Raw genomic sequence first — 14,568 nt, forward strand, 5'->3', positions numbered from 1 at the left:
ATGCCTAGTTCGTTAATAAATATGAATATACTACCTCTGTAACATAATATAACCTTTTGAGGTAGTATGTAGTACTATATTTTAGCATAATCCTTTTTGTGTACAAACAGAAAGGCATTTCAAAAAAATACTAAAAATATGGGCTCAATTCCAACGTTTCACGTGGTTCACTTTATAATAGCTTAGAAATGCTCCCTCCGTTTCTTTTTTACTTCACATATTAGATTTGTCTTAAGTAAGGGTTTCTAAAATTTGATTTTTTATAGAAAATATGAATTTTCATCATACCCAATCAATATCATTAGATTCATCATGGAATATATTCTCATATTGTATTTATTTGTTACTAGCAAACGGGCCCATGCGTTGCAACGTGAGAAAAAAATCATAATCTCCAATGCCAATGATCACATTTTGCTGCATCACCAAGATACACTATCACTCATAATTTTGTAAAATCATGAACAATTTTTAAACTCATGAACATATTTGAAATCATGAACATTTTTCAAATTCATAAGCACTTTTACAAATTTTTGAACATCTTCTAAAATATAGAACATGTTTGAATTCATGAACATTTATACTATTGGCAAACATTTTTTAAAAATTGTAAACCTTTTTTTTACAATTTTCTTGAATCCGCGCACATTTCTAGAGTGGACGAAAATTGTTTTGGAAATTGCTGGAACAAATTTTGAAATTCATGAACATTTTTTGATTTAATGAACATTTTTAAAATGCATGATCATTTTTGAATCAGCAAAATTTTTATGAATGAATAAACTATTTTATAAGTCACGATCAATTTTTGAATTAGCGAAATTTTGTTCAATTTCATTAACATTTTTTAATACACTTTTTTTTAGAAAATCATGACTTTGATTTCCCGAACATTCATTTTCAAAATTTCAAACATTTTTTGAATAAGCCAACTTTTTTATAAAATCGCAAACATTTTTTGAATCCACAAACATTTTATGATTTACTAAATATTTTATTTCAAAATTATTTTTTGGATTTTTTGTAGTCCCAAGTTATTTAAACTAAAAAAACAGAAAAGAATATAAAAAATAAAATAAAAAAACAGGCTGCCTGGAGATGGGCCGGCCCAAACAGGTGCGCTCCATCTTCTCCCAGCGTGCAGAGCGCAGTATACAGTATAGGACGTCCCTACTACATGGGCTGGCCTAGGCGGGGGATTCCCATGTGCGAAACCTTTTTATCACTTACTAGCAAACTTGCCCGTGCGTTGCACCGAGAGAAAAAATAACCCCTGATACACACACCCGACGACATTAGCAAATTCTTTGAAATCTTTCACGAGATGCACGACAAGGTGTAATGATTTTTAGTGTACTGAATGTGTTTCCGATTTATTAGACTACCAAAATATCTACCTAGTTGCCGCTATCTTTTTACGCCTATGTTGTCGTACCTCCTTAGTGATTCCCAACAAATATTTGCATTGGGATGAAAATAGTGAAGTACCCCCTCCATCCCAAAGTAAGCGTCTCAACTTTAGTACAACATATTAGTAGTTTAGTGTACATTATCGTATATGGGTCGGTTATTGTGCACTGTCCGAAACAGAGAGGATAATTGTATACTTGTTGTAACCTTTAGCATATGGTAGCTGCTTAGAATCAACATCCCTATGGTACCAATAATAGCTTTTGTGCCAATTTAAATTGTGTAGGAGCATATGTAATAGGGCTGCTTGGAATCAACATCCCATATGATACCAATAATAGCTTTTGTGCCAATTTAAATGGTGTAGGAACATATATAGTAGGTTATTTGAAATCTACACATTTTTTGAGTAATTTTCATATATAACATGTAAGATTTCGAGTTAGGATTCAAAAGATAAGAATATTTTAAGAAGTATTTGAATATGCTTGGAATCAACATCCCTATGGTTGTGCCAATTTAAATTGTGTAGGAACATATGTAATTGGGCTGCTTGGAATCAACATCCATATGATACCAACAATAGCTTTTGTGCCAATTTAAATGATATAGGAACATATATAATAGGTTATTTGAAATCTACACATTTTCTGAGTAATTTTCATATATACCATGTAAGATTTTGAGTTCGGATTCAAAAGATAAGAATATTTTAAGAAGTATTTGAATATGCTTGGAATCAACATCCCTATGGTTGTCTGAGTGAACTTTGGAGTACATAGCAGCAGCATAAGTATCTGTCCATCTGATCTTTTTGTGCAGTTCTACTGAAATCGCCCAATGTAATGATTTGTCTGCGAGTTTAGGCTCCAAGTTACTCCTTTATGAAATCGGCAAACAGTAGCACAATACCAAATTACCAATACATATGACAAGCACAATAATCAGGATAAAGACCAGTACCAACCTGTGTGAGGTAGCATATCAATTACTATTTCCTTTGACTGGAAGCCGAGATAAGCGAAGCTACTGACAACAAAGGAAGGAAGGAAGCCGAGATAAGCGACTGATAGGAAAGGAAGGAAGCAGTCGAGGCAATGAAGCACCCGAAGTTTTTGTGCAGTTCCATCAAAATCGAGCATCCCTGTTGGCACATATATTGAGAGAGTGAGATTACTGTAATAGTGGGACTAGTTGATGAAACATACACTAACAAATAGAAGCACCCTCATTATCTTAATTGGTAAAGTTAGCAACATAGTAGTCTTGCTTAAAGAGAGGTATTAGTTTATTTAATCAGTGACAATTAGCTCAACACTCAAAGCATTGCCATGTATCATAGGTTGCAAAACTTTAACGTGCAAAGATAAAGGAGTTTCTCATGACAGTAGCACGATACAAATAGAGATGACAGCAAACTAGTATGGATGAAGGCCTCAGGCCGGTACCAACCTGAGGAAAAAAGCTTATTCATGTAGTCCCAGAAGAGATGATAAAGCACTCACTGGAATCACTCAATAGTATATATTTTTGTGCACTTCAAATGTATGGTTGAAATCACTCTTGTTTACCGGTGCTGAGGTTATATCGAAATATTATCAAGAACTTCCAGCAGAGTTAAAGCACTGGCTGGGATACAGTTCATTGTATTGTCTGGTGTAGTTCCACTAAAATGTATGATTGTCACAACATGATCCCTGTTTGCACAAGTAGGAACAAGGTGAAACCTTCATTAGCTTAGTGAGAAAGGATAGAAAGACATTAGCATACTACTCTAACAGTAGCATCAAATTCATGATGGACAATACGCAAAAGATTGCCTCATTGAACCAATGGCAATAAATTGACATGCAAAACAATAGCACTATTATGTCATGACACTACCAAGATTCCCTCCCCGCTCCACCACATGATTCACCACCACAGACACACATACACACTTACATGATTCAGCATAGGGTGCTACTAAAGATTTGTTTAACTCCGACAGGAAAATTAGGCAGCAATAAATTAGTGCTACTTAAGTACTCCTAATTAATTAAGTGACCTTGCAGGAGAGACAATAGAAGTGGAAGGGCTCCCTGGAGGATCGTCTCACATGTAAGGTAGACGTTGCCGGAGCCCTTGAATGGCCTCGACTGAGGCCTCGGGCTTCAGCAAGATCACCTTGGCATTGTTGATCGTGTAGAGCTGGGTCGCAGATGCATCCAGAATCCAATTAATTAGTATGATGTGTCGTCAACCCAAGTACTACTCTACTGCATTTCTCTATCTATCTCTACTCTACTCTTATCTACTCTACTCTTATAAAAAACAGAGTTGGTCATGATGGTGTGCCTGCCATCCTGCAATATAGGCCGTCCGATTTATATCTGACGGATAGGAAGGAAACTATGACAATTTTGCAAAAAGGTACCCACAACCCTCTCCACATTTGCAAATAAGGCCTTCCCTCGTTCATCATTTTCTCTCACAAGATAAACTACTCATACAAATGCATCTTGATGTTACGTGCAACGCACGGGATTCTTGCTAGTCTTCCAAGTAAATTAAGACTAGTAGCAACACAACAATACAATACCACTAGCAATATGTCAGGATAACATAGGACGGTACCATCGTGTGATCTCCATTTCCTCTTTATTCTTCTTCCTCTTCCTCTTCATGCTCTATTTCTCTTTCTCCTCACCAGTTGGTGAAACCAAGTACATGATTGGCCTTCTATTTCAGAATTGGTTTTGTCAGTGAGGGAGTACAAGTGTACTAGTAAACAATAGCATTATTTTCTCATGGCAGTCGCAAAATAGAGATGAACACATGCATTAAATATCATTCTTACCTAAAGGAAGGTTATGGTGCCAATATGGATGATGAGGATTGGAACACAAATCTCCCTTTGTGCAGTTCCACCGAAATGAACCAACTGTTCCATTCTGACATTCCAGTTAAACATCACAAAAGTCACTTCTTTTAAGAAGTGTTTTGTGCAGTGCACCAAAAGGTCACAACAGCAACCAGGTGAAATGGTTATCCCTGTTTGCACAAAAAGCTATTGAGGAAACAGTCAGAGTCTCAAACAATTACAGGCAAAAACATTTGGCTAAACTTGTCATGGCTTATAACAGTGGCATGGCTTCATTTTACCAGGGGCATTAGATTAAGAACAACTAAATATTTGGTATAAGGGCATGGGACAGTAGGTGCACCAGCAGTCCAGCACCATGTACCTAAACCGGGGCATAAAGTGGTGATTCAGAGTTTGTTACCCCGAGAAACAAACATCCAAGAAACATATATGGGTTGGTCCCATTTTTGTTCACTCTAGCCACCTACTCCTATGTGTGGATAGCAAATCTAGTCCTGGTCATACCACTGTGTACAACGTTTCCCCTATATTTCCCTTTTCGATCAAGAGACCGGTTGGATGACCAGTCTGTACTACTTTCACCCCCTTTCCTTCATGTTTGTACCAAGTCCGATGTACATACTAAATCCCCCCCCTTATTTCTTGTTTGAACCAAGTACAAGATTCGACTCCATGAAGTAGCTTTACCTCTAACAATAGAAAAAAGGTGAAGTTGGACCATCCGATCGAGAGGGGCTGAGAGGTAGAAAATGATGCAAATGCAGCGGCGTAGCGAGCTGGGGAAGTAGAGCTAGGGCGGTTTCGAAGGAAGATATACCTGAAGGTCGTCGGGATGTGGATAGGTGGGCGGCAGGAGGCCGGATCCGCCCACACTAGGGCAACGACGAAGGGATCAGAGGACCTCCCGCGCCGACGCTCGGCCAGAGATAATGGTGCGGCCGGCAGTGGGTCTCCTCCCTCGCTGTCGACGACTGCCTAAACGCTGCCCCTCCTCCCCTTCACCGACGGCGGGGGATACGTCCGGATCTGTAACGAGCGGTGAGGATAGAGAGGCAGTGTTACCACCGCTATCTTGTTTAGATCTGGAGAGGATGAGAGAGTGTGAATAGATCAACCCTAGCAAGCAAGCGCGGAGGCTCCGACCTATATATATATATATACGTAGTGGGGTAGTTTTCCCTTTTCACTCATCAAAACAATCGTTTAAAATTGTGTACGTGCCAGGTCGCCGTTTTTTTGAGTTGTTGATTGTTTTTTGAGATAGCTACTCGCTTATTCCAATTGGTGTTACGGTGTTCTAGGTCGCACTTTGTATCGTTCAAGTCTGGTATAAGACCCTCCATTAAATGAACAACCACCGCCTCGTAAAATTTGTGAGCAAGCCCACGGCTAAAATTATCGGAAACGTGGGCTGCCCCAACATGCATTATTATTTATATTTTCTATGTGGGAGTATCCTCAAAACAAAATGTGAGAGTGCAATATTTATTGGGCCCCTTTGCAATTGGTGCTAAATTTTGACCAAAGATTTAACTGACAAAATGTTAGTGCATGTTAACAAAAATTATATCGTTTGATTAGTATTTGAACATAGTTTTCAATGAGGTAATTTTTTGTGATATGCATGAACATTTGGTTAGTTAAATTTATATTCAAAATTTGGCAAGGTGCATTAAATCAACACATGCAAGTATCAAAAGGAAAGTCACGGCATGCATGCATGCGTTGTAGTTAATGCATCGGTGAACGCAAATTATTGATATATTGAGTGCAGTGCTTTGATGTGTCGCGTCAACTCGTACAACAACGAGAAGTTTGATTACAACACCCTCTCCCTCACGGACTGAGCTCCGGTGCCTTCATTGCACCTGCCTTTGGCTGTATGACAGGTGGGCTAGCCGCCTGTTGGGCCCACCTGTCATACACGCAAAGGCAGGAGCAGTAAGTCAATGAAGCTGCGCCCCTCCCTCGCCCATGAGTGTGGTGGCTGGCAGGACTAGGAGAAGCTTTCGCTACACGCTCTCCCTCCCGCACGCGATGGACATGCAGCAGTTTCTTTGGTGTCAGATGGCCAGAAGCATACTGTAGTACTCCACTGCAGTATTACTCCATCATTGTTCGACTTCCCGAAGAGGCGAAGACCAAGCGCAGCCCGAACGCTCATGTGGCAGATTCATGTGTAGAGTAGTCTAGGATAGCGTGTACCGTGCCTCTAAGCTTAAAATCGTTGGGGTCGGCTCCATGCTATGAGGTCGTCTCGAAGCAAATTTTTTTGATTAAAATAATCTTCTGGCCCTACCTGTCATCCTGGTGATTGTAGTTTGCACGCTCATCTGGTCAAGACAGGAATATATATTTTAATTTGTGGTGGGGTAAATGTAGAGGTTGCAGCAAATATATTGTACACTGCGGGTCTTTTAGCCAAGTTTAGAGGCAAGCATGTGGGGCCAGTGCTATGATGTGTCTCGTCAACTCGTACAACGAGGAGAAGCTTGATTTTACTATTACACGCCTTCTCCCTCGCCCATGCGCGTGGTGGCTCGCAGACGAGGACATGCTTTTGCTTACTACTCCTGCACGCACGTGGTGGACGGACAGGCAACAGTTGATTCGATACCGTAGAAGTAGTAACATCATTGTTCATCTTCTCGAGGAGGCGAAGAGCCAAGCGCAACCCGAACGTGGCAGTTGCGAATGCTCGCGTGGAAGTCTTTGTGTAGGGGTGGGGCGTGGTGCGAAGCCTTGGAGCACGCATATAGCCAGGCTCTTGCATGAGACAAAATTGCTATGTGAGCCCACTATTGTAGTACTTGCTAGTATAGCCCTGTAAATCGGAAAGGAGTATTTTCCTTTCTAGAGATTTCAACAAGTGACTAGACTACACCCTAAATGAGTACATATGGAGCAAAATGAGTGAATCTACACCGTAAATAAATACGTAGTTCTCTCGTTTTCCTCTCCGCCTTGATCGCGGTGCACAATATTGAGTATATGACTAGCCGCTCTATCTACATGTGGGACATCAAAGCATCCGGGCCCGTGTGCCATCCACCAAATCACAGCGAGGTGCTACAATCGAGATTCACCGGTCACCCAAGTGTGGCCGTCATGACCCGTCATATCACAAAACCCACACCTTTACCAGCAGTGGTAAACTGGCCTCGAAGTTGGACTGGACGAAACAACCATCATTTCACTGGAATGCTCATTGAAGCCCTTTCTCCCCTTTCTTGAAGAAAACCTCACTCCAGGCTACTCACTTCTGCCATTTTTCTTCTGTACCGACGAAAGAAAGGTGGGTGAATCAGTGATGCTACTATATTTTCATTCCAAGAGTCTTCTTTTTGCGAAGCATCGACCGATTCTCACAACCTATTCTTTTCTCGTTTTCATTGTGATTGTGGTTTCCTTTCGATTGCTTTTTGTTTGTCAGTTCCTTGATGGATCCTGAAGCACTAGGCAAAGAGTTGCCGACGGACAACCCACTGGAGACAGCGATCTCCAGGAAGCGAGCACCGACCAACGAGTTGACCATGTTGGCGGGCCAACCCATGGAGACGAAGAACTCCAAGAAACAAGCACTGGCCAAAGAGTTGACGACGTTGGCGGACGAACTCCTCAAAGAAAGCTGGAAGAACAGCATGGGCCCCACCGTGCCTACCCCAGAAACTCTAATGGCCACCTATGCGAGGCTCAAGGCCGAGTTTGAGGAGATAGTTGCCGCTGAGAAGCAGTATTCCCCTGGCAAGGTGATGGCCCCCATCGAGGACGAGGAGATGGCCCCCGGAGGGATGGGATCCCCCGGTGAGCTGCACAAGGTAAAAAATAATGGCTTACCATAGTTGTGGTTTTTGATTATTTGCAATGTGCTTGCTAATAGGTTAGGGTTGTGTAGGTGCCGGTGGACATCTTTGATGATTCCGATGTCGCGGCCCATCCTGTGGACAATGCCCCAGAGATCATTTTCGATGTTGCGGTCCGTCCTGTGGACATCGCCCCGGAGATCGATTCCGATGCCGCTGTCCATCCTGTGGACATCGCCCCAGAGATCGATTCCGATGTCGCGGTCTGTCCTGTGGACATCGCCCCACAGATCGATTCCCATGCCGTTGTCCATGCTATGGTCATTGCCCGAGAGATCGATGGCAAGAAATAGTTGGTCGCGCTAATCTTTCAGGGTAGTTTGCATTGTGTTTAATTACCAGTACGATGCGTGTTATCAAACCATCTTAGGGCTAGTGCACTGTCTTGTGTGGGTGGTACTTGCTACTTTTGTTTGATAGTGAATCATGTGAACCCTCTCCGAGTTATGGAAACAGATGTATCCTCACCAGCTTTTGATGTAACATATGGCATGCTTAGATGTAAGTTTGAACTGTTTATCATATCAGCAGGGCTTGTTTGATGATTCTTGGTGTTAGTAGGCTAGCTACTGTGCGAGCTATAGTACTTGCAAAACACTCACCGAAGATAAACGTTGGGACTGATGAGCTCGTGGTACGCTTATAGGTCTGACCCGTCGTCGATCGGCTAATAGCCCAAGCTCCTAAAATTGTAGGCTTAGCGATCGATCAGACAATAGTCGACACAGATACATTCAGGCCTCATTTGGTTCATAGGGTAGGAAAACGTAGCAAAAGTACAGAGACATACTTTTTCGAGAACACAAAATCATAGCAGTACAGACACGTACTCCCTCCGTTCCAAAATAGATGACTCAACTTTGTACTACTAACTTTGAAACGGAGGGAGTACAAATCCTAGGCGGGCTAGTTTGTCCTAGTGGGTTTTAGTGATATGACGTGGTACAGTGTCATCCAGTCTTCGCGTGTGGTAGCAGTATTGCGGGTACAGTAAGTTTTCTTGAAGAAGCGGAATTCAACAAAGTCATGATGGTTCCTTCGTTCGACCAACTTACAGTGGGAAAGGTTGGGCCTGCGCTACGACCGGGGTGGACCAGGATAATTTTGTGCATGGCAGGTGGACCAGGATGGTCGACGTCCCACATGTCGGCGAATGAAAGTATTCTTTCCGATATAGAGGACGAGCAATGAGTATTCATTGTTTATTTTTGATGAAACGACGGAGGAGTGTGAAACATGGCAGCCCAATGAACTTGGCATGCGCACCACTCCCTCCTTCCTCATGTAATACTACCATAGTGTTGACTATAAGGTTGGCTATAAGGTTACAACTTTTTCTCACTTTCTTTCTCTCTATCTATTTCCTCTCAAATGTTTTTTACCTTTCTTTTTTTAGACACAATTGTTTTTATGCCTCTTTTTTTAGAATTAGTTTTTTATACCTAGGAGCACGTGTAGAGACGGGCTCTTGCAAAGCCCACTCCTTGACTTTGTGAATGCCTATCTCTCCTCCACATAAGCGGGCTTATAGCCCAGTATTTTACTAGTACTACTTGCTATGAATGCGGGCAGCTGGCGTCTGAGGGGGGAGCACGCGCGGGAGGGGGGAGGGGTTTTCTGGTGGGCTAGGGTGGTTAGAAGCGGGCTTGGAAGCGGTCCGGACTCCCGCATGTCCCACCTCACATTATCACCATATATTTATTGGAGTCCGTGCATGGCGGGGGGGGGGGCGATCTCTTCTCCCTCCCTCGTCTATCTCTTCTCAGCCGACGCCCGCCGAGCGATTAGATTTCAGCTATCGACGATTTATTCAACTGCAGTCCCACATGTCAGTAAAAATGCAAGACAACGCGTGTCCCGTCTGGTGAGCGGCGTGCGAGCCGGACTGTCGGGGGTGTGACGCGAACGCGACGCGTATGAGTCGTAAGTGTGCCGCCTTTTCCTTTTGAACTTGCAAAGCGTAACATTTTCGTGCGATCGATCGATAGAAATCCAGAACAAAATGACGAGGGCGGGGCTTTCCTACACGTTAGGCGGGCTTGTTTGAGTGATATGACGTGCTACAGTGCCGTCCACTTGCTCCATTTTTATGTAAGCAAGAGTCTACACTCTTATGTGGGAGGAGTGCGAAACATGGCAGATCTGATTTTGATCGAGGGATAACTGTTCCCTGCGATATAATGGAGCACTGTTAGTGATTATAACATGATAGTTAGGGCATATCCAGCGCTGGCCCACAAATTTACACCCGCATCTGTCCGAGGACACTGATGCCAGAGGATGCCATCCAATGCTGCCCGCATACCTTTCGACAACTATATGAACTAAAGGATGAAATTCGTGCAAACAAAGCAAATTTCAAATTAACCGGATGAAATTCATTACATTTCGAAAACTTTTCCTACAAACGGGAAGAAATTCATTACGTATTTCGCACAAACCATACTAAAACCTACTGTAAACCTAATCTAAACGATCGCCGGCGCCCGACCACCATGTCCGGCCATGAACCCCGAGAAAGCCGGCCATTGCCTTTGCCTCCTCCTCATCCGCCTCAATAACCTCCTCCTTCGGAGCAGAAGGTTCTGAAGATTTTCGCCTCCACGTCGCCGTCAAGCGGCTAATCGGTCGCCGATGTTTATCCCACCAAGCTTGGCATTGACTGAGTGGAGGAGCGGTGGCCTTCCTGGGACCAGAGCGGCGGCGACCTACCGTGTACCACTCTTCCTCGCTGCCGGCTGCGCCAGCGCACGCGCGTCGGCTTCGTGGTCGTGGCGGCGGAGGGCAGCCGGGGGGGGGGGGGGGAGCGGACGATCTCCTTCGTCTGCTCCTGCGACAGTACGTCCAAGAGAGCTTTGGAGCGCCAGGAGGCCATGATTGGAGTGGTGCCGACAGAAGGAAGGGACCGGAGGAGAATGAGTGTGGGTCTTTGGCTATGGCTGGGAGCTGGGGCTCAAGTTAATATAGCGGGCGAATGGCAATGAGCCATGGCAGACGGATGGACGGGTGGCGCCGGAGTAGGTTCGTCGGCAGCCGCGTGTCATTAATGTGGGCGGCGGATGGAAGGATGGCCGTGGTGTCGTTAATGCAGAGCAGTCGCTTGCACCGGGATGCCGCGCGGGTGGCGCTCTCTCGGCTGTCGCGCTGCTGCAATGCTGACGCCAGTGAGAGGTTGCGTCGGGCGTGAATGCGGACGCTGCTTCAGTGACTTAACTGCAGGTGTAGTTGGGTCACTGACATGTGGGCCCAACAGGCATCTGGCCCGCATGTCAGTGACACACCAACTGCACCTGCAGTTAAGTCCCGTGAATGCGGCATTGACGTTCTGGAGAGACGGTGACCGTTTCAGGTGGGAAGCATGCACTAGCGATGGAAGGGGTTTCGGTAGGCCAGGGCGGTCAGATGTTGGCGTGGTGGTAAAATGTGAACTCATGGATGACGAGCCTTTCAAGTGTATGCGGCACGTATTGACAACCAAGCGTCCATGCAACCGCTCTTGTCGCCAGCTAGCCTTCGACGACCACCATTAGACAGCACACAACCATGCATAACTTACGAATAATGGATGAATCGATCAGACACACACTCGTGTGCAGTGGCACTATGATCGGTCGCTCACGATACATATATAGGTACCATAGTACCCTCTCTAGCTAGGCTGTTTTATAGATTGTCGTTGTGATGGATGATATACATGATCAAGGCGCCGAGTCACGAGTATGACCGTTGGTGTTGAGCCAGGTGAATACATGCCCGGTGTTCGCGGAGGCCTCCAGCAAACGTCTAAACAGTAATGTTAGGCACCGCCGGGGCACGCAGTTGACGGGCTCGCCGTTTGCGTTGCGCCATGAGCAGGACTTTGATTGAGAGGGCGACGTGCCTGCATTATCATGGTTTGACAGCGCGAGCGTGAGTGTCTGCATGCGTACATGCTACTTGCCTCTATGGACGGTGTGTGCTAATGTGTGCATCATGTATAATATAAAAAAAATCGGTTTGTGCATTTAACGCAAAGTATTTCATTTTCATTTGGCTGACGAGTGTGCGTTGTAGCGACGAGTCCGTGGTTTGATCCCTCACATACGCATAATTTTGGTTTTTATTTCTTTCTCCACTGACAGGTAGGCCCGCATAGATAGATAGATAAAGAACACGAGCTGATGAGGCGCATGCAGACTGTTTGACTGGTCAACCAGACAAATACGGAGCTATACGCTGAGCCAGTGACCGTATAATCACCATATCTCGTATACAATGATCAAAGTGAGCTATCAAGACAAGTTCGATGACCGCCAATGCATTTTACTCGGTAATAAATGACCAGGATTGAAGGGGAATCCAAATTTCCTTCGTCTTCTGTCCTTGAGCTCTTGACAAACCAATGCACTATACGGTTGTCCGGCCACTCAACCCTAGAGCTCTCACCAAGCGTCGTTCATGCCACCGCGCCGCACACTAACCGGTAAGGAAGCGATGGCATCCCGTCGCGCCGAGTTCCTCAGCGCCCACGACCGCACACAAAATGGTAGGGAAGCGATGGCATCCCGCTGTGCCGAGTTCATCGCCGCTCGCGACCTCACACCTACGTGGGCGGAATTTGAATCTGCCAAGGCCGAATGGGCAGTAGAGCATGAGGCGGCCAAAGCCGCACAGAGGGAGCGAAAAGTTCAGAAAGCATTCAAGAAAAGAGAGGCCTACCACCGCAAGAAAGAAGAGGACGCACGCGCTGCTGTGGAGAGGTCGGCGGAGATCCAAGCACGGTGGGGTGTCGCCGACAAAGCCGGGAAGGAGAACGACGGCGTCTGGCCAGCATGTGAGAAGTAGTAGTACTAGTAGTTAGTGCGTGTGTCTGTGTCGCCCGTACGTTTGTTTAATTAATTACGAGCATGTACCAGTACTAGTTACTACTGTAGTTTTTAAAGCAAATTACCAGTACATTAGCCTAGACTCAATGGAAAAATTCCTATCCTAGGTATCAGATGGCATCTCTTTCTCTATAGGAATTGAGATGCATGTCATCTAAGTTCCTATGATTTTCATATTCCTATAAAATCACTATCCTATGAACCAAAGGAGGCCTCTGTTGGAGTAACTACTGTAGTGAGCAGTATTGCTGGTACAGTAGTTTTCTTCAAGAAGCGGAATTCAACGAAGTCATGATGTTCCTTCGTTCGAGCAACTTCACAGTGGGAAAGGTTGGGCCTGTGATTGGACGGCTCATTAGTCATTATTACTGTGGCGCGACGACCGGGGTGACTCTCCCATGGAGTTCTGCGTGCATGGAAAGTGGACTAGGATGGTCGACGTCCCACATGTCAGCGAACGGAAGTATTCTTTTCGATATCGAGGAGCAAGGAAACCGCGTGGTATAGTATCACTGCTGATTTATATTTATTTTTTATTTCTGATGAATGCTAGAGTTTCAACTCTTACGACGAAGGAGTGCCAAACACGGCACGTGCTGGATGTCCCACACGTCAGCGAAAGGAGTGGGACATGAAGAACGTGGTAGAGCGTCTCCACTTCTTCCACTTCTAGGTTGGAGACCACACGTAGTAGTACTAGTGGTATGAACGATACAAAGTGCGACCTGGAGAGAAAGACACGTCTAGTTGGAAGGTCTCGGGGCATACACGTAAACAAATATAAAACCTAATATGTGCCTCCAATTAATATAGTAGTAGTAGAGTACTTAGGCACGTACTCCATAACATCACGTGCATTGCACGTACAACATTTAGTGGTAGTAAGAGACAAATCCCTATATGCCACGCATGTTCATACTATTTGTGCCTTTCTACTTCACTTACTGCGCTACATTACTCAGGTTCGTACGTCTACTCCTGGGTTCATGTCTGTCTTGTAGTTCCAGTCCCACGTGTTCTTCATAGATGGAATGATGCATAACTGTGGGTAACGGGAGTCCATATCATCGCAGTTAGTGTGGCTCCCCACGATGGAGACTCATCCCAACTATGGCCAGCCTCGACGCGAAGCAGTTGTGTGCACCAGGAAGCGGCGCTCTCTCGGCCGTCGCGCTTCTTCAAAGCTAGCGCCAGTGAGAGGTCGCCTCTGCTCTGGCCGAGCATTAATGCGGCACTGACGCTCCAGGGCGACGCTGACCGTTTCACACGGGAAGCGCACACCGGCAAGGGAGGGGGGTTGGGTCGGCCAGGGCGGTCAGATGCGGGCGTGGTGGTGGTATTGGTTTTGAACCGTTTCAGGTGTAGTACTGGTAGTTTGCAAAACTACTCAATTATTGCACTCAGTTTCCTAAGAAATTGTGGTAAAAAATGTTACTCCACAGCCGGCTTCCCTTCTCCTTCCTCTTCCACCGCCCGCGCACGTCCGCGGGAAGCGACTGGTCAACCCTTATATAGGAGTGCTAGCACAAAAAGATGCATGCATGACCACTAAAAGTTCCAG

The sequence above is a fragment of the Aegilops tauschii genome, chromosome 1 (genome assembly GCF_002575655.3).
Source record: "Aegilops tauschii subsp. strangulata cultivar AL8/78 chromosome 1, Aet v6.0, whole genome shotgun sequence".
Lineage (NCBI taxonomy): Eukaryota > Viridiplantae > Streptophyta > Magnoliopsida > Poales > Poaceae > Aegilops > Aegilops tauschii.